Source organism: Eptesicus fuscus, chromosome 16, assembly GCF_027574615.1.
Source record: "Eptesicus fuscus isolate TK198812 chromosome 16, DD_ASM_mEF_20220401, whole genome shotgun sequence".
NCBI lineage: Eukaryota > Metazoa > Chordata > Mammalia > Chiroptera > Vespertilionidae > Eptesicus > Eptesicus fuscus.
In genome coordinates, this window is record NC_072488.1 from 56,667,874 (window position 1) to 56,692,224 (window position 24,351).

The window sequence follows — 24,351 nt, forward strand, 5'->3', positions numbered from 1 at the left end:
GTCAATACAGTTCATTAAAGTTTCCTATGATTTACCATTCTCTGTGTTGTTTTTTTTACATACCTATTACTATTACAAGGGAGCAGTATTCACATTAACCACAGCTGAATATAAAAAGACTGATCAGCATCCAGATTAAGTTCCTATGGTATAGATTTTTTTTGCAGTAGTTGATGATTTTACAGTATATGATTTTACATTTACCCAGTAATTATAATTCATGAAGTGTCGTTTTACCTCCAATACTGCTGCTTTCAACACAGCAGCTGCTTTCTACACAGTAGCTGCTCTCTACACAATAGCTGCTCTCTACACATGTGAGACTGGTCCGCATAAGTACATTATGGTGCCAACCCTATCACATACACCTGTATTTGTCCGGGGTGTATATGATGGGGTTGGCACAATGATGTCATCATGCCGGGTACTCGTATGTGGGCGTATCTGCATGTGGGTGGACCCACCTGGAGACAGATAGGGGAGCAATGTTTCAGTTCCTAAGACCATCGGAAATATGTGTTTTCCAATGGTCTTAGGCAACCCCTGTGAAAGGGCCGTTCAACCCCTAAAGAGGTCGCGACCCACAGGTTGAGAACTGCTGCCCTAGAACCTCTGCTGCCAAGTTACTGCAGCTCAGCAGCTTCTTCTTTCAGTGCCTGCTCCTTGGTGGTCAGTGTGCATCATAGCAACCAGTTACATGGGTTGAGGGACACTGAGCATATTATAGATATATAGATATAGATATAGATATAGATATAGATATAGATATAGATATAGATATAGATATAGATATAGATATAGATATAGATATAGATATAGATAGATAGATAGATATAGATATAGATATATAGATAGTATAGTTTTGGTAGCATTACTATGTGTAAAATATTTTTTTTCTTAAAATATTAATGTTTATTGCATGTAACATTAATTAAAAAAAAAGAGCCCCTTAGCCAGGACCAGACCCCTATACCCATCCTTCTCATGTTGCACTACCACCAGGTCCCAGGAGGAGACAGGAAATAGGGAAAGACAGGACTAGGACCCAGTCCAGGCTGTGGGCTCCAGACAAGGGGGGCATGGATAACTATGATGGGCATGATGCCCCAGGTCCCAGGGGCAGTTGTGCTGAGAACTCAGGGCTCAGTACGATGCTCTCTGTCCCAAAAGGCCAATCCTGGTCACCCTAACTCAGGCCCCAGGTCACCCCCCTCCAGATAATCCTTCATCCTAATGTCCAGCATCTTCAGATCAGTCAGAAATTTTCTGAGGAAGGGAACATACTGGGCAAACAGGGTGAGGGTGGGATGAGCCTACGCTCTCAGGTGTCCCACGGATCCTATTCTGAAAGTCTCCTACCCTCAGCTTCCTGGCCACACCAGGGTTTCCACATGGAGCAGCCCTGGACTCTTAAGAACTCCACTCAATTGCCTCATCCCTCACTCTCCAAGACTCCTCCTGTTCACCTCCCAGAAACTCATTTTGGAAAATCACAGGGTCAGTGGTCTCGGGCCAGCCCCAACCCATTTCCATCCTGCACCCAGCTCCTCCAGATCGTACTCCTGATCACTTCTAAGGGAGGGTTTCAGGTTCTGTGGGCACAGGAGGTGGAGCTGGAGGAGGAAGGCCTCTCTCTCGTGACATGAAGGCCTACAGCTGGGCCCACAGAGCCCCCTCTCTTCTGACTGTGGAGCGCCCCCAAGACAGGCTCACTCACCTTCTTGTGCAGCCCCTTCTTGGATCCTCGGATGTTCCGCATCAGAGTTGCAAACCTGGAGGGCTGTTTCAGAAAGGGGGGAGGACAGGGTCATTGAGTTCATGCTCACCTCACCCCATTTCCCCCATCACCCCTGGACCTCTGAACCAAGTCAACTGGTACAAGTGCCACCCGGACTCCAGCATGTTCTGATTGTGGATGCCTCCCAGCTACAATGCTCACTCAGTGTGTGTGATCATGGCCCTGGGCCTGGCCTCCCTGACCTGTTCCCTCCTCTAGAAAGTGGGAGACCTCCACCTAGTTCACAGGTTCTCCTGAGGACTCAGTGTCATTTCTGTCATCATTGTTTTTGCCCCCAGCCCTACAGGTGAGACAGGGCAGAAAGCTCTGCACATTGCTTTCTTGCCTTGAACACATGACCACCCTGTGAGGCCTGCAGCAGGGGTTGGTCACTCCTCCATGTCAATCATGAGGAGGCAATCAGTGAGTGCAATAGGGGCACAGTAGGAAGTCGCAGAAAGCACACCCCTTTGTCTCTGGTCCAACCAGTGGGACCTGAGGCCAAGAGCCCTTTTGTTCCCCTGGCCCTTGGGAATCCCCTGCAGGGCCTATCTCTGGGGCAGGTAGGGGGCACTCTCCTTGGAGGTGTGATGAAGACAGAAATGGCAGCAGAGCCCTGGCATCATGAGAACAGGCTGAGCTGGTTTGGGAAATAAATTATCCGTTTACCTGACAGGCTGTAGAAAGCTAAAGGCCAGCAGAGGGAGCAGCATGGAAGCCAGAGACCCGCTCAATGTGCCAGCTCTGGACCCCATCCTGGAACAGCCCGGCCACCACCCTGTGTGCCATGCGTGGGGCCTCCTGTGCCTAAAACTGCCCACCCACCTGCCCATGGACCAAACAGATCCCTCTTCCTGGTAATCGGGAATGAGAGGGTGAATATTTTCAGAGAACATTTAAGTGACAAGCTACCAAAGCCACATCCTGTGAAATCCCCCCTTCCCTCACGCCCTCCTCTCTGCAGACCTCCAGGCTTGCTCTACCTTGATGAGCTGTTCCCTGCTCAGTGAGCTGTCTTCCTTACACAGATTTTTCAATGTAACTGAACTACTCATGAGAGGAGGGAAAGAGGAATGATACATTTAGGAAAGATGGGGAGATGGATGTGGGGACCACACCAGAGAGTCCTGTACGCCTGATAGTCAAGGCCAGTGAAGCACAGAGACATTGTTGTTAATACTCCAGACGTCCATGGCCACCCTGAACAGGGGGATCTTAATCAGGTTGAAATGCCATAAGCAGGTGCAATCTTACAGTATACTGCACATGTGTGCCCTTCTGTAGCCAAAATGACTGCTGTAACTATTGGCATGAAGCCTTCTTTGTCTATGAAGCAATAGACAGGTTACTGACAAGCTAGTCTGCTAGAGAGAGCAGCTAGGAAGGGAAAAGGCTAGAGAGCTCAGACAGAACTGAGAAGAACCCAGTGAAGAAGACATAAGCCTCAGAGCTCATAGAAAGTTCATTTATAGCTACTGTGTTAACCAGCTAGAGTGTGCTGGGCAGCGAGACAGGAGCAGCTGCTGAGCCAGAAGCTCAGATACCACCATGATGTAAAGCAGTGATTTCAGAGGAAGTGTGCGACTGCTCAGATAATGACTGTGGGTACAGAGACTGATGCTGCTGTGTGGGAAAGAAATGTGTTTTCCAGCAGGTGTATGGCTGCCAGATTGGGACACTGTTATGAAAGACTGTCTTGTCTGATAACTTGTGGCCACTGGCTTCTGCAATAAAGACTCAATCTTATGCACAACTTCTCATGGCTTCTCCATCTACGATCCAGTTGCCTAGGAGGTCCACCCCCAGGCAGAGGGGCTGAGACCCAACACCTGTAGCTAGTGAGCAGAGAATAAAGGAGGAACTTTTACTAAGTTCCCAACAGTTTGTACAGTGGGCGGGTTGGAGAAGGACCTGCTGTGGGGTGGTCTCAAAGAATTTAGAAGAATGTAGGGGCTCAGAACCACTCAGAGAAGCTGTGTTCTTGCTGTTCTGACACTTGGCTTTGCTGGCAGGATCCAGAAGACATGCGGGTTTCAGCAGGAGCCAGTGCTCCCAACACTAGGTGTCAGGACAGGACTTTGGGGGTAAGTGTCCTGTTGGGATATCCTGTTGACTCCCCACCCCTTGAGGACTTGGAACCAGATCCCCAAAGAGCAGGGGGAGCAGGAGGCTTAGGAGAAACTGAGTTTCTGAAAGCCAGGCTAAGGAAAGGTAGAAGTAGCCAGCAGCCACCCTGGTGATTGAGAGCCGCCATCTGCCTGCAGCAGGTTGCATGGAGCTTCTGGGAATTGGTGGAGGTTTGGGAGAGACCTTCCTCAGAGAAGCAGGAGCAGGCAAAAGAAGGTGGAAGGCCCAAATGCCCAAGCTGCCGCCAGGCAATCCAGGGATCCCTCAGCCCCAGCAGAAGCTTTTGCTGGAGTGACAGCAGCTGGGGTGAGGGGGCGGGTGATGGGAAGGAGGGGGATCTGACACCCAGAGCCAAGCAGCAGCAAGAGATGGGAGAAACAGCAGCAACAGTGACAAGCGGGGGACAACAGACATTTACCTGACACTGGAGCTGCTCAGAGGCCGCCCAGTGAGTAATGAGCATTTCACATCAAGCAATAAAAGACTCAGGCCTTTGGCTTGCTGGCTACTGCAGTTAAACCAGCAGCCAGTGACTGCTACTAGCCTTCCTGCAGCCCCAGGAATGGAGCAGTGAACCTGGGATCTGTGAAAGCAGCAGATGGAGCTAGTGAAAGCTCCCTGTTTGCAGATATGCTGAAAGGGTTCAGGACTACAAGAGCAGCTGCCAGTGTCTGCTGCTGCTGGGAGAGGAGGGACAGATGTCCCCTTCCAGTGCACCTCCTCCCCCAGGTCAAGGCCTGGTTGCTGCTCTGCCACAAAGGGGACAGGTGAGAAGGTGGGGGCTTGATGTCGAGGTTGCAGCCTCCAGAGTGCTTTGCAATATGCAAAGTTGTTTCTAGCTGCAGCCCTGGCTATTTGTGGCTGGCAGCTTAGAGACACAGCACAGCAAGAGACAAAGATGGCAAGGCCCTGAGACTGGTACACAGGGTTAACAGGAGAGTGTGGAGGGAAGACACTCTCCCTGGTCTGGAGAGCCTTCAGGATTTTCAGACTCGCCCAGAGGGGAGGAGTCTGACTGAGGCAGAAGCTGAAACCCTGGTTGGAAGGACCAGAGGCTGCAGGATGAACTGGCTAATGTGGACTGCAGTTTGCTGGGCAGATGTGCTAGCCCAGTTGTGAGGGGGTTAAGCTGCCTGTGGCAGCAAACAACTCTCTCCTGTGCCAGAGTGCACTTTAGGGAGATTAGACAGACTGTTGCAGCTGGAGAGGAGAAGGACCGGCCCGCATGCACAAGCCCTGACTGTGGCTTGCAGGGAACTGTGTAATGGATTTGGCTGATGCCTTGTCTTCATGGACATGACTCCAGAGAGATCAGGACCATTTTTCTTTGTGTGGGAAGGTCGACAGTGGACTTTAGTCACCTCCCTGAGATGTTTGTGTAGCCCTGCCATGTGTCCTGGTTGACAGCACGAGATATGGCCACCTGGGTGGTCCCGGTGCCAATGCTGTTTCATTGTATTGATGATGTTGTACTAACCTTTGATCCTCTTGCGAATTTGAACCGAGCTGCCAGTGGTTGTTCAGATCTATGTTGGTCTTTTAGGGAGTAACTGGCAAGTGTCCAGTTCCCCACTGAGGACCTTTGTTATGGCCGGTGAGTTAGCTATCCCAGAAGGGGGCTACGTGGGGTTGAGCCCCAATAGAAGTAGAGGGTGTCTGGTGGCAGAGAAGGCCACCGCCCAGGTGGGCGGAGAAGGATACCCATCAGGTTTTGGTCCCAGATCTGAAAAGAAACTGGGAGAAGATGCTCTCTTATTGAGAGACAGTTGGCAGCCGAGTGTGCTGCCTTGTGGGCCTGTGAGACCAAGCCCCTGTCAGGGGTGGCACACACCCCACTTTGGGAAAGTGAGGGAGGCCTAGTTGGAACAGAGGGAAGTGGTGAGTACCAGCCCTCTGTCACAGGAGCTACAGACCCTGTGCAGCCCTGTAACCTATGAGACCCTGTGAAGGGATAGAGCTCATATGAAGGAACTAGTCCCCTAGTCCACTCTGAGAGGGCATGTCAGCCCTCCCGGAGATCCCGTGTGCTTTAAGGATGGTTAAGTAGGGGGTCCCTACTACAGGGACAGCTGTAACTGTCTATTTGAGTACAGACAAACTGTGGTTCAATTCAGACACTGGGCAGAATAACCCTTGGCCTTAGAATAGATAGCTGGGCTGTCTTTACAGGATTAACCATGTGGTTACCACAATGGCAGAGGCATTAGGCCATCACCTGAGTGGGGCAGGAAATATGAGCACTACTGAGGGGTGGACCTCCCTAGCCTAAAGGATTAGGCTAGACGAGTGTATACAGAAGTATCCTCAGCCACTGCACGTGCAGGTAAAAGCAACAGAGAAACTCTTGGGACCCTAGATTTCCCCCTAGGCAGGGAAGGAACAGGCAGTATAGACCTAGCCATGGGCTATAACTAGGGAAGGGCACTGAACAACCTTCTAGTCCCTTAGGGAAGCAGGTACGACTATAAGGAAGAGTCTCATCCCTTGAGCCTACCCTGGCAATGCAACAGTACCCTACCAGAGACAGGGAAGTACAGGCCAGGTGGGGTGAAACCCACAGCTTTGCTCTTAAGGTAAGAGTTCTGGTCATGGCTTGTTACAGTCTGTGTTGAACTCTGTGTTCAGGGAGTTGGCAAATAGGCCAGGGTGCCCCCAGAAGGTCATCTGGTGTAAGGAGTGGAGTGTGAGGACCATGCTAGAGACATCTGGACACCTGGCAGTCAAGGCCAGAAGTACAGAGGTGTTATTGTTAATACAACCAACGTCCAAGGCCACCCTGAACATGGGAATCTTAATCAGGCTGAAATACCATGAGGAGATACAATCCTACTGTATACTGCACATGTGTGCCCTTCTGTAGCAAAACAACTGATGTAACTACTGTCATGAAGCCTTCTTTGTCTATGAAGCAATAGACAGGTTACTGACCAGGTAGTCTGCTAGAGAGAGCAGTTAGAAGGAAAAAGGCTAGAGAGCTCAGACAGAGCTGAGAGGAACACAATGAAGAAGACGTAAGGCTTGGAGCTCATACAGAGCTCAGGTGTAGCTACCATGCTAACCAGGTAGATTGTGCTGGGCAGGGGAGACTGGAGAAGCTGCTGAGCCAGAGACTCAGATACCACCATGATGTAAGTTGGTGATTTCAGAGGCAGCTGCTTAAATAATGACTGTGGGTACGGAGACTGATGCTGTTGTGTGTGGGGGGAAAAATGTATTTACCAGCTGGTGTACAGCTGCCTGATTGGGACACTGTTATGAAGGACTGTCTTGTGTGATGACTTATGGCCACTGGCTTCTGCAATAAAGACTCATTCTTATGCATCCACAGCTTCTCATGGCTTCTCCGTCTGCCCCTCCATGGAGAATTTAAAGGTACTCAGAGCAGCTGTGCTCTTGTTGCTCTGACAAGAGGTTAGGGGCAAATTTCTTTTGACAATCTCATGTTTCAAACTGCATTGCATTTCTCTGAGCAGGAAGGTTTCCATGGGACTGGGGTGGGGCTCTCATGTTGGTCACCTGGATCCCCATTCCTATTTCTATGGAGCAGTGATGTTTTGGCCAGTTTGGGTTTCAACTGGGCATAGTGTTCTGGTACTAGAAACACTTGAAAATCTTCCATTTGGCTCAATGCTGTCTCTGACATTGAAGGAAACTGACTCCTGAAGCAGAGTTAGTGGCCTGAGGGGCCAGGGAGCCTTAGAGACCCCGCCCACCAGTCCAGTCCCTGTCCCCAGGGTTGGTTGCCTCCCAGAAGGTGAGAGCACATTGGAAGGCATATGGAAGACACCTCACCACGTCTGATCTCTGATGGGAGAGGCCTACACACCTGGACATTTTCCCCCATGTCTTCTTCAGACGATGGACAGACAAGCCCTGCAGAGCAGCCAGGATGACGTTCAGGGAGGAGAAGTTCCTTAGGGTTCTGCACTCCTGGGGAAGGGGAGACATAGGCTGTGAGGTGCAGCTGCAGCTGTAGCTTCAGTCGCCCTCAATTGATACCCCCTCCGGGTGGGATAGATGCTCAGGGTGGGCACGTTTAGCACCCAAGGACAACTCTCAGAGCAAGGAGGATCCCAGTTCAACCCAAGGAAGGAGCCCGGTAGGAAGTGAGCCTCTCACCACACGTCAAAGTTCCCATGCCCCTGGCAGAGAGGATATGGAGGCTGTGCTGGGGCTCTGACCTCAGGCCTTAGTCCTGAGTACTGACCAAACAGCAGAGGCATTTTTCAAGGATCCACATAGGGATGCTGCTGGGCCTTCCCTAACACACCTTGGCCACCTTATTCCATTCCTCCACCACTTTGGTCCTGTCCTGGGTCACCAAGGCAGGTGGTGATCACACAGGTGACCACATGATTGAACTGTGTGATGGTGGCAGGGACATGTTTCTTGCCAGACTTGGCCCTCTTGGTCCAGACGGAGCCCAGGCACTGGTGGGGCAGCACCTTCTTGAACAGCTCCTGGGAAGAAAGCAGAGTGTCACCCAGCTCTGCCACACCCCAGCTTAGGGTCCCCAGTCCCCTGAACAGGTCACTGGTCAAGACTGAAACTCAGGAAGCTGAGGATATGTCTGAGCCTTGGAATCCATGGGATTCATTCTCTATCCACAGAGGGAACCCAACACTAAATTCCCAGGACCTAAGACTGGTGGGGAAGAGTCAGGAGCATATGCCTACAGCCCATCCTCAGTGAGTCCAAGCTCCAGGAAGTTTCTCAAGTCTGCTCACCCCAAGAGGGCATCTTCCAGCATCTGATTCCCCTCAGGTCCGAATCCCAAAAAGCAAGTTCAACAGTTCAAGGGTCTTGCCTGCTCAGAACCTTGTCCAATTGTCAACTGTCAGAGGCCACTGGGGCCCAGTTGGGGGACCTCCTCTTCTCCTGTCCTGCTCACACTTAAATGACGGATAAATTTTCCTTATAGAAATGAAAGGATAGTGTACTACCATCCATGTAAGAACTATGGGCTCTCTGGATTGCCATGAGGCCCACAATATATACCACACCTCACAAGCAATTAGACTATGGAGTGGTTTAACTACCATCACAGACCCACACCCACTGGCTTAATAATTCACATGATGTTAAGCTAATCCAAGTTTCTTTTCTTCCCTTTAAAAAATCACCCCTTGTCCAGGTCCTTTAATTCGAACCCACGTTCACAAAGTGAAGTGCCCTCTGCCTTTAGGACAGAGGGAAACCCATGGGTATAGATTGTATATTACCTGGCCCATAACCTTTAGAACCTGAGATCTGGCTTTGTTGCCACTGTTTAGTTTCAGAATATATGTAGCTGACCCCTGATTTGAGCTTGTGTTTCTTCTTTAAAAATGGATTTTTGTTGTTGTTTTGTTTGCTTGTTGTCACCAGTCACTAGCCAATAGTATGGTATTTTCATGCTGCTCACTAATGCACTGTTTTGTTTTCCCCTTTTGAATTTTAACTACCTTTATCCATTTTTACCACCCCCACCCCTGGCAGCCACTAATCTGTCCTCTGTATCTATGAGGATGTTTTGTTTTTTAATTCCACATATAAGCCAGATCATATGGTATTTGTCTTTCTCTGTCCAACAGAGGTCACTTCGCATCATGCCTTGGAAGACCATCTATGTTATTGCAAATGTCAAGACTTCATTATTTCTTATCCAATATAATAAAAGCCTAATAGGCAAATTGTCCCCTTGACTGGGAGTTCGACTGGGAGTTTGAAGGCTCGTTATGACGTGCACTGACCACCAGAGGGTGGCACAGAACATGGTGGGCATCAGCGACATGGCATTGGCAGCCAGCTGCAGTGGAAGCACTGCTGGCCCTGATGGACCTTGATGAGAGCAGGACCACAGCAAGATGGTGGAGCAGATGAGTGGGCGGCTCCAGGCCAAGGCGGATGTTAGCTAGGGCCCAATCACCCCACTGATTGCTCCACAGATTGCAATCAGCAGCCAGCGGGCCCTGATCACCCAATCAGGGCCAGGCTCCAGGCTGAGATGGGAACTGGGGGTGGGTGGCAGTAACCAACCTCATGCGATGCCAGGGTGTGGGGGGGCTGTGACCTCTCGCCATCTACCTGGGAACATGGGGAAGGGTCTGTGACCGCTTACCATTTACCTGGGGGCGGGGTGATGGGGACAGAGGTACAGTGAGAATGTGGGGTGTCCTTCAAGCTAGCTCTCCCCTGGGAAGCTAAGACTTGCGTGCTGGGAAAGCCCCCATGCTAAGGTGCTGGGCACCTGTGAGGAGCCCACCCCGCACCCACACAGCCTCTTCTGGGTAAGCTGGTCTATGCTCACCACATCTCTGCATGGGGACTCAGTCTCCGTGAGTCAGGCTGAGGGGTGTGTGTGGGGGTCTGGTGGCACAGATGCTGCCCAGGACCCAGAGGTCAGTTTGGACCTGCCCTTCCCCACCATATGCTCACGGTTTGATTGCCGACCAGGTCTAGGGACTGCACTGTACACGAATTTTGTGCACTGGGCCTCTACTGACTGAATAATACTCTATTGTATATATGCACCACATCTTCTTCATCTAATTTTCTGTGGATGGACACTTAGGTTGCTTCCACATCTGTGCTATTGTAACTAATATTGCAATAAACACAGAGGTACGTGTATCCTTTTGATTAGTGTTTTGGATTTCTACAAATAACCAGAAATGAAATATGCTATGCTAGTTCTATTTTTAATTTTTTGAGGAACTTCCATACTGTTTTCCATAGTGGCTGCACCGATTTACAGTCCTACCAACAATGCACAAGGGTTCCCCTTTCTCCACTTCCTCACAACACTTGTCCCTTCTAATCTTTTTGATAACAGACATTCTAGAAGTGGGAGGTGATATTGTGTGGTTCCGATTTGCATTCCCCCTTGACTAGTGAGGTTGAGCATCTTCTACATTTAATTGTAAATGCTACTGAATAAATGGAACTATATGTAAAATGGAAACCACTCCCATTCTTATTCCTCAAGAATTAAAATGCCATTGCACTAAAACTATCAATTATTTTAATTATAAATATAAGCTTTTTTTTAAAAAAAAGATACAGATGCACCTAGAGCACTTTGGCACCACAGCCCAAAATATTATCTATGCATATTCCCAAAGCAGCCTCAACTAGCACCTCAATCCCACAGACCTTCACATCATCCTACACACATTACCTCGTCACCTTTTGTCTCTTTTTTGGCTTTACCTCTTGTTCAGAGCATGCAGCACAACCTGACTTCATGTTATGCATGTGCTGGCTAGTTTGACTCTTTCATGCAAACATGCCATCAGGACAAGCTGTTTGGGTTGACCACTGTGCTTCTAGTGCCTGGCCCATAGGAGTTGCTCAATACATACCTGATAAAGGAGCCAGGGAATGAATTTCTCTTAATCCAACCTACAAATTTGATGAGATGCCAATCAAAATTCCAAGGGAATTTGATCAAATGATTCAAAATGCATACATACTAAAATTTAAAATATGTGTGGTTTTTGAAACATATTTTATTTGCAGGGAATGATTCAACTCAAATTGAATAAATGTTCAGAGATACCTATACAATGATGATCATCACAGAAATATTAAAAAAGTAGAAAACAAAATAATTTTAAGTCCATTAACTGCAGCCAAATTACTATATAATTTAGCACATAGCAAGAGTAAAGATACTAGGAAATACTATTTTTCAGAAATAATTTTAAGATTACTAGAATACATTATCAAACATAAATATAACATTAAATGGTTTATAAATATGAATAAGTGTGTACTTACATAAACTGCTATCCTATCTCAATATATACATATTAAGATATGTATAATTATTTCCAGTTTAGTAGGGGGATGATGACTTATTTTTAAATCTTTCTCTTTTCTACCTATAAACATGAATTATTTATATTAAAAATATAATTTTCTTTTTGAAAAAGAGAAAATGTGGGGATAAGGAAGTTTGTCCAGTATAATACACCTGGAAAAAGGAGTGGGGGTGGTTTTGCCTAAAAGTGGGCAGTTGTTTTAATTTTTTTTCGGAACCAAATTGTACTTGTAAAAATAAATCTCAGGCCTATAATCAAATTGCATTATGGCAAGACACTGGATTCAGAAGTAGATACACTCGACTAATTGTATCACAGAACATTAACTGTGACATACAAATATCCCAAATATTTCCCCTCCTTCCTGCGCACACATGTTTTCTTGTTTCTACATGGGACTATTCTGCTTTATTCGTTTCTCAGCACAGTCTTAGGATGCTCAATTGCCTTGCTCTGTGCAGATGAGTTTATATTTATTTCTACTTCCACTCTATTCCATGTCATCTTGCCCATTCTTGAAGCTTCTTGCTATTCTGTTTTCTTTGTTTTTCCTCCTCTTTTAAATGAAGTTCTAAACATAGTTTAAGGAAAAAAAAAATATTAATGTCATATAAAAAGTTACAACTTTCTAAATTGTTTCAATTCTTATGTTTTTTTTTTCTTGTTTTCATTGCTGGAAAGTACACATATCCAGAAAAATGTAGGATATATCTTGTGTTACTCTTAAAGAATATTTTTTATTTACTACTTTACTAAACTTTTACCTAAGTCCTAAGAATTTCTCAAAGAGAGAGATTTTGTATCCAAGCATGTTTTCCATGAATACAAAGTCCATAAAAATGAGATCATATTAAGAATCATTTTCACTTCTGCTGTCAATCATTCAATGCCTTTTTTTTGCTGAGTTTTCCGCTGGCCAGCTAGGAGCCAGGTTCCAGCTGGCAGAACACGATGTAACTGCAGGAAAGAGTGGCACCTGTGAGCTCCCAGGAGCCACATCTCAGGTGTCCCTCCCAGTGTCAGGAGCCCCAGGAGTTGCTACACAGCAAGGTCTGGGGAGGATGAGGGATTCATGGACACAGGTTCTGTGACCTGACCAGCAAGGAGAGTCTACCCCTGCCCTTGCCCAGTTCCTGCCCTGCCTCACCTCTCATTATCTCCGAGCCACACCAGGGCCCACAACCAGGCCCTGAATTGCTCCTTGGGCTCCATTTCATGTTTCTGGGCAGCCTCCTGCAGCAGCATTATCTCCTCCATTACTTTCTTCTCCTGGGCCCACAGGAAAGAACTGGATGCAGACACGGCCCAAGTGGGAGTGAAGAGTGGGGTAGGGGCCCGGTCCTGGGTCTTTCTACACAGGGCCTCCCTCCTTTCCCCTAATTGCACTGAGGGCCTTCCTGTGCTCAGAGATGGGCATCAATAGTCCTTCCTCCAAGAGGTTATCTTTGATGCCATCACCTACCCCCAGACACCAAATGGAGTGTTCTCGCACTTCTGTTATCAAACTCTCCCAATAAATATAAGATGCTGGGATGGAGCCCAGGAGTGTGCTGGCAAGGGCATCTAAATAGTCACTCCCCTCCCCTGCCCCAGGAGGGGCCACAGCTGCTCACCTTCTCCTTTTCTAGGTTGATATGATTCTCCTGGAAGGCAAACAGCCAAAGTCCATCAGAAAGAGCCTTCTGGCCAGGACTAGTCCATATCAGGACTAGCCTCATATGCCCACCTTTCTCATGGTGCACAACTTCCAGGCCCCAGGAGGGGATGGGATACAGGGAAAGAAAGGACTAGAGCCCAGGCCAGGCTCTGGGCTCCAGAAGAGGGGCAAATGGATCACTATGATGGGGAAGATGCCCCAGGTCCCACAGGGGAGTCTGTGTTGATATCTCAGGGATCAGTACAGGGACTCTCTGTTCCCAATGCCAATCCTGGTAACCTTTACTCATGCCCCAGGTCACTTCAGAAAATCCTCCATCCTGGTGTACAGCATCCTCAGGTCTTTCAGACATTTTCCAAGGTAGGAAACACAATAGGTGAGGGTGGGATGAGCCCCTGCTGTCAGGTTCACCCCATGCCCTTCCCTGAAAGTCTCCCAACCTCAGCCTCCTGGCCACAGCAGGGTTCCAATGTGCAGCAGCCTAGGATGCTTAGGTGCTCAACTCAATTGTCCCTTCCCTCACTCTCTAGGAACTACACTTGATCCCCTCCCAGGACCTCCTTTTGGCAAACCACAGGTTCAGTGGTCCCGAGACAGCCCCACCCTATATCCATCTTGCACTCAGCTCCTCTAGACTCTAATCTTGGGAACTTCTAAGGGAGGGTATCCGATTCTGTGGGAACAGGAGATAGAACTGGAACAGGAAAGCCTCCCTCTCTTGACGGGGAGGACTCCAGCTGGGAGCACAGAGCCCCCTCTCCTCTGATCCTGGAGCACCCCCAGATAGGCTAACTCACGTCTTATGCAGCCTTGGATCCAAAGAGGTTCTAAATCAGAGTGGCACACCTGGAGGGCTGCTTCCATCTGCGTGGAGGGCAGGATCATTGAAGTCATGCTCACCTCACCCCATTTCTACCACCACCCCTAACCTCACACACTGGACATCTGACCCAAGTTAGCTGGTACCAGTGCCACTGGACTACAGCATGCTCTCATTCTGGATGGCTCCCAACTACAATGCTCACTGGTTGTGTGTGACCTTAGGCCTTGGCCTGGCATCCCTGACATGTTCGCTCTTCTGGAAAGTAGGAGACCTCCACCTAGCTCCTAGGTTCTCCTGAGGACTCAGTGTCATTCCTGTCATCATTGTTCTCACACTCAGCCTTCCAGGTGGGACAGGGCAAGGAGCTCTGCACAGTCCTTTCCTGCCCTGAACTTGTGACCACCCTGTGAGGCCTGCAACACAGGATGGTCACCCCTCCATGTCACTCATGAAGGGACAAAATGGCAGTGAGTGCTCTCAGGGCACAGTGGAAAGTCAGGATGCATACCCTTCTGTCTCTGGTCCAGCAAGTGGGACCTGAGGCCAAGCAGCCTTTCATTCCCCTGATCTGTGAGAATTTCATTTGCTCTTCAGTTTCTATTGAGAAAGAAATGTATGAGAAATAATGGTTCAAATTCCCCGATATTTATCCTAGAGGCCTGAGCCCCAGAAGTACCCTTCAATAGTCTGCAGAAGGAGCAGCAGTGGGGAATGCAGTATGGGTTACTCTCCTTGTAAAGGACTAAAAGTGGTCCTTTCACTCTAAAGCCTTAGGAGGTCCAGCAGGTACTACAGTCCTGGGAACAAACCCCGGAGCCTGTTATATCCCCACATACACAGCCACCTTTTCTGCAGCCTCCTGAGAGCTGTCAAAGTTATTTTATCTCTGTTATGCTTCTTAAGAATGTGAGTATATTTTCCACTGGAAAAATAACCCTATTTCTGAAAGGAAGGGGAAAAAAATGTTTTTCCTCTATCTGCCTAGAAAGCAAAGATTCTCTGGATTGATAGAAATACTGGCAAGAAGTTGAGAGAAAAAAAATTAATTATAGGAATGAATGAACTAAAAGTAATTATAGCTTCTGTAATGATTGTTCTCATGGAAACGTGTTTGCTTAAATCCAATAAGAGACTGATTTCTTCATAACAGGACATAAGTCAGCTTCTAATTGGGGTTTTATTACTCAAAACTTTACTGGAATGTCATGTCTAAGCGAGGCATGCCAGGACTCTTGATGTCACCAGAAACCTCTAAAGAATGAAGATTGACTTTGAAGCTTACAAGACCCTTGGATAATAAGCCTGGTACATTGTTTGGTCATGTGGTTCATGGTGGTCTCTCCAGGTAAGGAATGAAGGTTACTTTCCTGAGAGATGGCATGAAAGGAACCTCAAGACACCCATGGGGACCTCAAAAACTTGAGAAATATGCACAAACTTACAGGTATTGGAGGCAAAGCCTCATGGCAACTGTGTTGCATTGCTTCTTTGCCCTGGATATAAACATTCTCATGAGATTCCAGCATTTAAAAAAAAATAGCCTATGTTATCAACTGTTCTTCTTGTTGTCTTTATGCAAACAATCAGGCCCAATTATAATTAGACTAGAGGCCCGGTGCACAAAATTCGTGCACAGGGGGTGGGGGAGGGTATCCCTCAGCCCAGCCTGCACCCTCTCCAATCTGAGATCCCTCTCACAATCCAGGACTGTTGGCTCCCAACTGCTCACCTGCCTGCCTGCCTGATTGCCCCTAACTGCTTCTGCCTGCCAGCCTGATCACCCCCTAACCACTCTCCTGCCAGCCTGATCGACACCTAACTGCTCCCCTGCCGGCCCGATTGCCCCTAACTGCCCTCCCCTGCCAGCCTGGTCACCCCTAACTGCCCTCCCCTGCTGGCCTGGTCGCCCCCCACTGCCCTCCTCTGCTGGCCCGGTCACCCCTAACTGCCCTCCCCTGCAGGCCTGGTCCCTCCCAACTGCCCTCTCTTGCTGGCCTGATTGCCCACAACTGCCCTCCCCTGCCGGTCATCTTGTGGTGGCCATCTTGTGTCCACATGGGGGCAGCCATCTTGTGTGTTGGAGTGATGGTCAATTTGCATATTACCTCTTTATTATATAGGATTTAATACAGTAAATAAATTGGTCTTAATTTGGCTCTTTAATAAAAATGAGAGTGATTTTAGAATGAAAAATTGTGTTTCAACATGAAACTATTAGAACAGACATGTTTTTTCTTCCATAGACCTTTTGTCATCATTCTTATTGTTCTCACTTTTGCCCAATAATACTACATTTTATAACACTCTTTGTCTTCACCCGGTTACAAGCCCAACTTGCAAGTAGGGAATACCACCCCTAGGCACCATTGCCACCTCCTTCTATGCCCAGGCCTCATTGTCCCTCTGACAGAGAGCAAGCATCTCTTGGCTCTGAGAGAAACCTTTGACCATCCTCAGCAGGAAGTAGTTTCAGAGGAATCCTGGCAACCCATTTTCCTGAAAGAATTCAGAGCTAGGATCCTTGAGGGGGAGGTGGTAGGCAGTTAGACAGACATAAGCAGAGCAAGGATGATGTGCCAACTGGAGGAGAAATCTATGGGACCTTGAGAGATACTTCTCACCCCTCTCACTGCTCTGAAGCTGGCAATGGAGGAAACTGTGTAGAACTGAACTTGAATTCTATTTGGAAATAATGTGTAGTTTTGGTGTAATAGAAGGCATAGGACATGGAGATGCATTTGGAAGGAAAGAGAAAGTTGATTATAAAGCTGTTTGTTTCTGAAAGTTGTAAGGTTTGTAAAGAAAGTTTTGTGAAAGTTGAAGAGAAATCTTGAAGGGAAATTATAGTTATACTCAATAATAAATCTAATCAGATAAATTAAAGTAAACTCATACAGAATTTTTTTGGCTCTTTTCCAGTTTCAAGTTATCAATTGTTTGTGTACTTAAGCATTGAAGATGGGGATAAAAAAATTTGTGCAGATGAATCTACCTGGAAAGATGAACAAGTTAAGTTTGATTTGTATGGTGGGTAATATTTTCTGAACGAAATAGTACTTGTAAAAAAAAAATTCCATGCATGGACATCAAATTGCATTGTGGCAAGACACGGGATGCAGAGGCAGATACACTCCATTAATTGGACATGAGGTATCAGAAGATTAATGCGAAAAACAAAGCTGCACAAATGTCACTTTTGTTTTTTGCTTAATCCCCACACACCTTTTCTTCTTTCTATATTGGTCTATTTTGCTTTAATCATTTCTCAGCAAGGTTATAGAACTGTTAATTGCCTTGCTCTCTACTATTTTATATTTATTCCTATTTCCACTGTATTCAATCTCATCTGCCATTTTTTCTTTTTTTTTTTTTGGGGGGGGGGCGGGTCTTCTTGCTACTCCCTGCCCTCATATTTGCCATTTTCTTCTCTTTAACATCTCATTCTATCATAGTTTAAGAAAAACAACTATTTTAATGTGCTATGAAAAGTCACAAGTTCCTACTTTCTTTCAGCTGTTAAACATTTTCATTGTTAGTATTAAATGTTTTACCACTTCGCTTTGCCTTATCTTTAATTTTTTTTTCTGCTTTTAGTACCAAAATATATGGTACTTAAGGTGCTATTTTTATTATTATTTTTAAAAATATATTTTATTGATTTTTTACAGAGGGGAAGGGAGACGGATAGGGAGTTAGAAACATCGATGAGAGAGTAACATCGATCAGCTGCCTCCTGCACCCCCCCCCCCACTGGGGATGTGCCCGCAACCAAGGTACATGCCCTTGACCTGAATCAAACCTGGGACCCTTCAGTCCCCAGGCCGACACTCTATCCACTGAGCCAAACCGGTTTCAGCTTAAGGTGTTATTATTAAAAAACAGTATTTGGTATTGCCTTATTTTAAGAAACTTTTAACTAAGTGCTAAAAGTTCCCAAAAGACAGATTTTTGGATCCAAACCTGCTTTCCATGAGGACAAAGTTCATGAAAATGCAAGGGCAGTAAATAAAATCATTTTCAGAATCATTTCTACTTCTGCTGGCAATCCTTCAATGACTTCCTTTGCTGTCAGAATCAAGTTCAAATCCTTAAAATGAGCACTCTTGTGGATAAGATGATGTATATCACAATTACTGGGCTTATTTTTCATTTGCATACCACCTTCACAAAATGTTCAAGTCTACTGGCCAATTCTTATGTGTGTTGTCGGAATTCAGCACATGAGATGCATACAAGTCTTTGTCAGGCACATGCAGAACCGTATTTTCTCTAACCATGCACACTCTCTGGTTTTATGCAATGACCTTTACTCTGTTCTTAGCTCTCATTGCATTGTGAGCATACTAAAATGATGATGATTGTTCAAGAAGAAAAACAAATCAGTGACATATATTAGGGGGTTCATAAACAGTGGTTTATAATTAGAAATGGAGAGTATCAAAGGTAAAGCTTCAGAGGATGGCAGCATCATGGTGGCATAAGACATACCTTAGTTTTGTTCCTTTTACCCCCAACAACAATTCACTGAGAAGAAGAACAATTCGGAATCCATGCAGGGACACCGAGCAGGTCGTGGGAGCTGTAGGATCCAGCTCATTCCCAGGGTAACAGGCAGACAGACCTGGGCCCAGGCCTCTCCGTGGACCTTGCAATGCCTCTGATCCAGCTCTAGCCACACTCAGCCCTGGCCCGGAGCCCCTGGACACAGTCTTAGACAAGCACCCATCACCTAGAGAGGCTTCCTGGGCGTCCAGGTTTCTAGGGGGAGAGTGTCAGCACACCGTTTTAGCAATAACAACAACAATAATAACAAGAAGAAGAGTTTGGCTTTCCCAGCTGTGCGGGACTCCACCAAAGAAGCTGCGTTCTCTTTTGCGGCACCCTGAGGTCTGACTGGTGAGCAGCATGACTGGGTCAAGAAGAGGCTAGGAGTGCAGCTGGAAGGCCCATGGGAGGAACTAAAAAGTATGTTGTTCCTACTAGCTACATCACTGGACACATTGCCTTGGACCCCTGATGGCACACGGCACCCCCAGTGCCAGGCAAGCCTCGCCCAAACATCCACCTGTGACCAGCGCCTTCCGTGTCCTCCTGAGGGCCTGCAGCAAGCCTGAGCTCAGGCAGAGGGCTAGGCGCTCAGGAGGAAAGCTGGCCCTAGTATTCAGGCCAAGGAGCATCCACCAATGTGAGCTTTAGCACCACTTTTGGGGGAAAAAAACCTAAATTGAAGAGCCCAAACTATAAAATCGTTAAAAAGAAAACAAAGGTGCACATATCATGCATTATCTTCGATTGGCAAAATTTTAAATAGAAATTCCAAATCACAAGTAAAACAGACCACATACATGCGCCAGACTTTTGTGTATCAAAGGAACCAGGAGGAGAAAACAGACAACCACTGGAATGGGAGAAAATATTAGTAAAGCCTATATCTGGGAAGGGTCTAATAGTTCATAAAGATGAGAAATTTCTGCAATTTGTGATGCTGAGAGCTGTGTGTCAAATTGCCTGGCTATGGTACCCAGTTATTTGACCAAACACATCTGCAATCAGCTTACTTTGCAGGTCATTACCCTTGGAAATGAGGGTGGGTCTGTTACTCAGCTGAAAGGCTTAAGAGTAAAAATTAAGCCCTAGCCAGTTTGGCTCAGTGCATAGAGATTTGTCCTGCAGACTGAAGGGTCCCAGGTTCTATTCCAGCCAAGGTCACATGTCTGGGATGTGGGCTCAATCCCCAGTGGGGGGTGTGCATGAGGCAGGCAATCAATGATTCTCTCACATTATTGATTTTTCTATCTCTCTCCCTCTCCCTTCCTCTATAAAATCAATCAATATATATATATCTATATCTATATCTATCTATCTATCTATATATATAGATATAGATATATTTTTCTTTTAAAAAAAGAATGAAAATTAAGGTTCCTTGGTGAATAAGAAATTCTGCCTCATATGACAGTATGAAATTTTGCTGTGTTGTTTGTGAATGTTTCTCTTTTTTCTGCGTCCAGCAAGGCTAGAGAGAGATCTGGTTCCTGAGTCTGGGGTTGCTGGGGATTGAGAAAATATAAGAAAGAGACAGACACCGAAATAGAAGGAAAAAGCTTGGGCCTGGTGGGACCACTGTCCTCTGACAGGGACAGGCACAGAGATCCAGAGCCAATACAGCTTTTTTATTTTATACAGAAAAAAAAAAAAGAAACTTTTACTAAAAGTCAAGACAAAGGAGATTATGTGCATCCTTGGATGGGCTTGAGTGGTATTCATTCCTGGTGCTTGGCTGGAGTTAAATAACAAAATCCACCCACCCCCGGGCACCTGGTCTGAAGGGCAAGCTGAAAACACTCCTGCCTCTAGAAAAGCATGTTTCCAGGACATGGCTTTGGCAATGCCACTGGATTCAGATGAGGATAATTAAAGAAATGCTCATGTGCCTTCCCAGGAGCTCTGTACAGTTGTTAGTCTGCTGGCCTGCCTTACACACTTCACAAGTGTCAGCCCATAACAACAAGAATACTTTCAGGCCCCTCTCTGGCCAGATGTCTCTGCTTTGATCTGCTTCCCTCTGAGCTGCAGTAGACTGCTCTGTCCGCTCTTCTGAGACATCATCTGTGTTTCAGCTCCAGTCCAAGAAGCAGACTTCTGTCAAAGGGGAAGCTGCACTCCCCCAGCCAGAAGGGAGGTGGTGCAAATAAAGTCCAGCATTGAGACTTTTGCAAAGGAAGAGACCAAATCTTGCCCCTCCTATGCACAAAGAGGCGTTGGGGAGAACTGTGAGAAAGGTGGGGTGTTTTCCCTTCCCTCCTGGTTACCAGGGTTCACCAGGAAGAGTCCCAAGTGCTCCTCCCTCTATAGCAGAGGAAGCAGCCCAGTCTCCTGAGGACCCAGCAGTGGCCCCACTAGTGACAAACAGGTTGCCCTGCCCACCTGGACAATCCCTGACATCCCATGTTCTTGGCTTTGAGTGTTCTGCTGGCCAATTAGGATGGGGGACCCAGCACTCAGGATGCGATGTAATTGCATGACACAGTGGCACTTCTGAGCTCCCAAAAGCCACACGTCAGGTGTCCTGCCCAGTGTCAGGAACCCAAGGAATTGCTACACAGCATGGTCTGGGAAAGACCAGGGAGCCAATAACACAGGTTCTTTAGACTGACCAACAGGGTGATTCCACACCTGCCCTCACCCAACTCCTGCCCAGACTCACCTCTCCTTGCTGAGCTGTTACAGTGCAAAGAACCTGGCCCCGAATGGCTCCTGGGGATCTATTTGATATTTCTGGCAGACTCCTGCAACACTATCTCCTCCATTACTTTCTGCTTCTGGGCCCAGAGGGAAGGAGAGGATGCAGACACTGCCTAAGGTGGGGTGAAGATTCAGGCAGGGGCCCGGTCCTGGGTTTTGCACACATGGGCACCCTCCTTCCCTCTAATTCCATGCAGGCATTACATGTGCTCAGAGTTGGCCATCCACAGCCCTTCTCCTAGGAAATTATCCTTGATGCCATTCCTACTAGCAGACACCAATTGGAGGGTTTTCACACTTATGTTCTCAAGATCTCCCAGTAAATGGAAGACATAGGGGATGGAATGTGACAGCAAGGACTTCTCTGGTTGTCACTCCCCTCCCCCAAGTACATGGTAAAAAGCCCCCTGGCCAGGACTTGCCCCCTATGCCAACCCTTGTCCTGTTGCACTATCACCAGGTCCAGAAGGCTGCAGAAAACAGGGAAAGACAGGATTTGGATCTAGGCCAGGCTCTGGGCTGCAGAGGAAGGGGACAGATCACTTTGATGGGCATGTTACACCAGTTCTCAGGGGCACCTATGCTGAGAACTGAGGGTTCAATAGGGGGACTCTGTGTCTCCAAAGGTGAATCTTGGACACCCCAGGTCAGGCCCTAAGTCACCCACTTCCAGATAATCCTCCATCCTAGTGTCCAACATCTACAAGGTCAATCAGAAAATTGCCAAGGCAGGGAACACACTGGGTAAAGAGGGTGAGAGTGGGATGAGCCCCAGCTCTCAGGTGACCCATAAACCCTCTCTGGAAAACCTGCCACCCTCAGCTCTTTTCCCCCAGCCCCGAGGTTCCCATGTGGAGCAGCCCAGAACCCTTAGGGAGGCCCCTCAATTGTGCCTTCCCTCACTCTCCAAAACTCCTGGTAATCACCCGCAGGACCTCCTCTGGGCAATTCACAAGGTCAGTGTTTCAGGGCCAGCCCCACCCCCAAATCCATTCTGCTACCACCTTTTCCAAGCTCTCTGCTTGGTCACTTCTAAGGGAGGGTTTCAAGTTCCATGGAAACAAGAGGCGTGGCTGGAGGAGGAAGGCCTCCCTCTCTTGACTTGGAGGCCTCCATCTGGGAACACAGAGCACCTTCTCTTCTGAACCTGAAGTGTCCCCCAGACAGGCTCACTCCTCTACTTCTGTAGGCTCTTCTAGGAACCTCGTGTGTTAAGCGTCAGAGGGACACACGTGGAGGGCTGCTTCAGCCACGGTGGAGGACATGGTCATTGAGGTCATGCTCCCCTCAGCCCATTATCCCCACCACACCTGACCCAATACTCTGGACATCTGACCCAAGTCAGCTGGTACCAGTACCACCCGGACTTCAGAATGCTCTGTTTTTGGACGGCTCCCATCTGCAAGGCTCACTCAGTGTGTGACCTTGGGCCTGGGCATGGCCTCCCTCACCCATTCTCACCTTGGAAAGTGGGTGACCTCTGCCTAGCTCACAGGTATTTCTGAGGACTCAGTGTCATTCCTGTCATCATTGTTCTCACCCTCAGCCCTTTAGGTGGAATGAGGCAGGGAGCTCTACACAGTCCTTTCCTGCCCTGAACTCGTGACCACCCTGTGAGTCCTGCAGCACAGGATGGTCACTCCTGCATGACACTACCAGGAGAAGGAGGCCAACAGAGGGACAGTTATGTTCTTAGACTCTTCCAGCCCTGCTGACTGTGATCATCCACAGAGCCCCAATTCCCTCTCTCATCTCTGATGAATTTAGTACCTGCATCACTGCTACCTCCTTCACTCTTTCTTAGTCATAACTCTTAGTTCACTACCATAGAAGGACCTTCCAACACTGCACATTCTAATGCCTTAGACTTTTTGTTTGCCATTAATGTGGGAGCAGCATGATGGGAATAAAAGAGCCAAGTTCTTACAGTGTGCTGGTGCGTGAGTGGTGCTTAGAGGAGAGTCAACTCTAATGCCCTAAATCTCAAGGGAAGCACAAGCAATTGGAGTTTCCTGGGCAACACAGATGATGCTTGTGAGAGACCCATTCAATGTGCGGGACCACGAACAGGGCAGACTGTAGGATGGCTCCATTGCAGGTCCTCATTTAGAATTTTGAATTAAACACAGTGTGCACTGCCCTTACATAGTTAAGGGCCAATTAAACAGAAATACCCGCTGCCTACAGTTTGTTACAGGAAGAGGACACCCTGGAGCAACAGCAACGAAGTAAGAATAGGCACCACAATGGAAGGTTAATTCATGGTAAGGGGTCCAGAAAAGCCAAGGTCTGGGTGCTTTGTCCTCCTTTCTTTGAAAAATGAGGATGGATACACTTTCTCCCTCAGATCAGGAGTTACCTAGAGTACTTTGGAACCAGAGTCCAAACTGGGGGCTCAGCTGTGATGTTTCCACTTTGTTGGTCATCTATGCATATGCCCAAAGCAGCCTCAACTATTAGCTCGATCCCACAAACCTCCACATCATCCTACACACAATATTACCTCCTCACCATTTGTCTCTTTCTTTGCTTTAACTTTTGTTCAGAGCATGCAGCACATCCTGGCTTCACAGTATGCATGTTCTGTCTGGTTTGACTCTTTCATGCAAACATGCCATCAGGACATGCTCTTTGGTTGAGCACTGTGCTTCTAGCGCCTGGCCCAGAGGAAGTGCTCAACACATACTTGATAAAGGAGCCAGTGAATAAATTCCTCTTAACCCAATCTACTAATATGATGAGATCCCAAAAAAAATTCCAAGGGAATTTGATCAAATGATTCAAAATGCACACATACTAAAATATAAAATGTGCATTTTTTAAAACAAATTTTATTTGCAGGAAATAATTCAAAACAAATTGAATAAATGTTCAGAGGTACCTATGCAAAAATGATCATCAAAGAGTTATTCATAAA

At 47.3% G+C, this 24,351-nt stretch overlaps 1 non-coding gene across 1 annotated transcript; it reads left to right on the forward strand.

Annotated features, from left to right (window-relative positions):
• Nucleotides 1–23,967: 23,967 nt before the first annotated feature.
• On the forward strand, nt 23,968–24,108 carry MIR9300-2 (microRNA mir-9300-2). Its single transcript, NR_129172.1, has one exon. It is a non-coding gene; the product is annotated as a microRNA mir-9300-2 (primary transcript).
• The last annotated feature ends 243 nt before the right edge of the window (nt 24,109–24,351 follow it).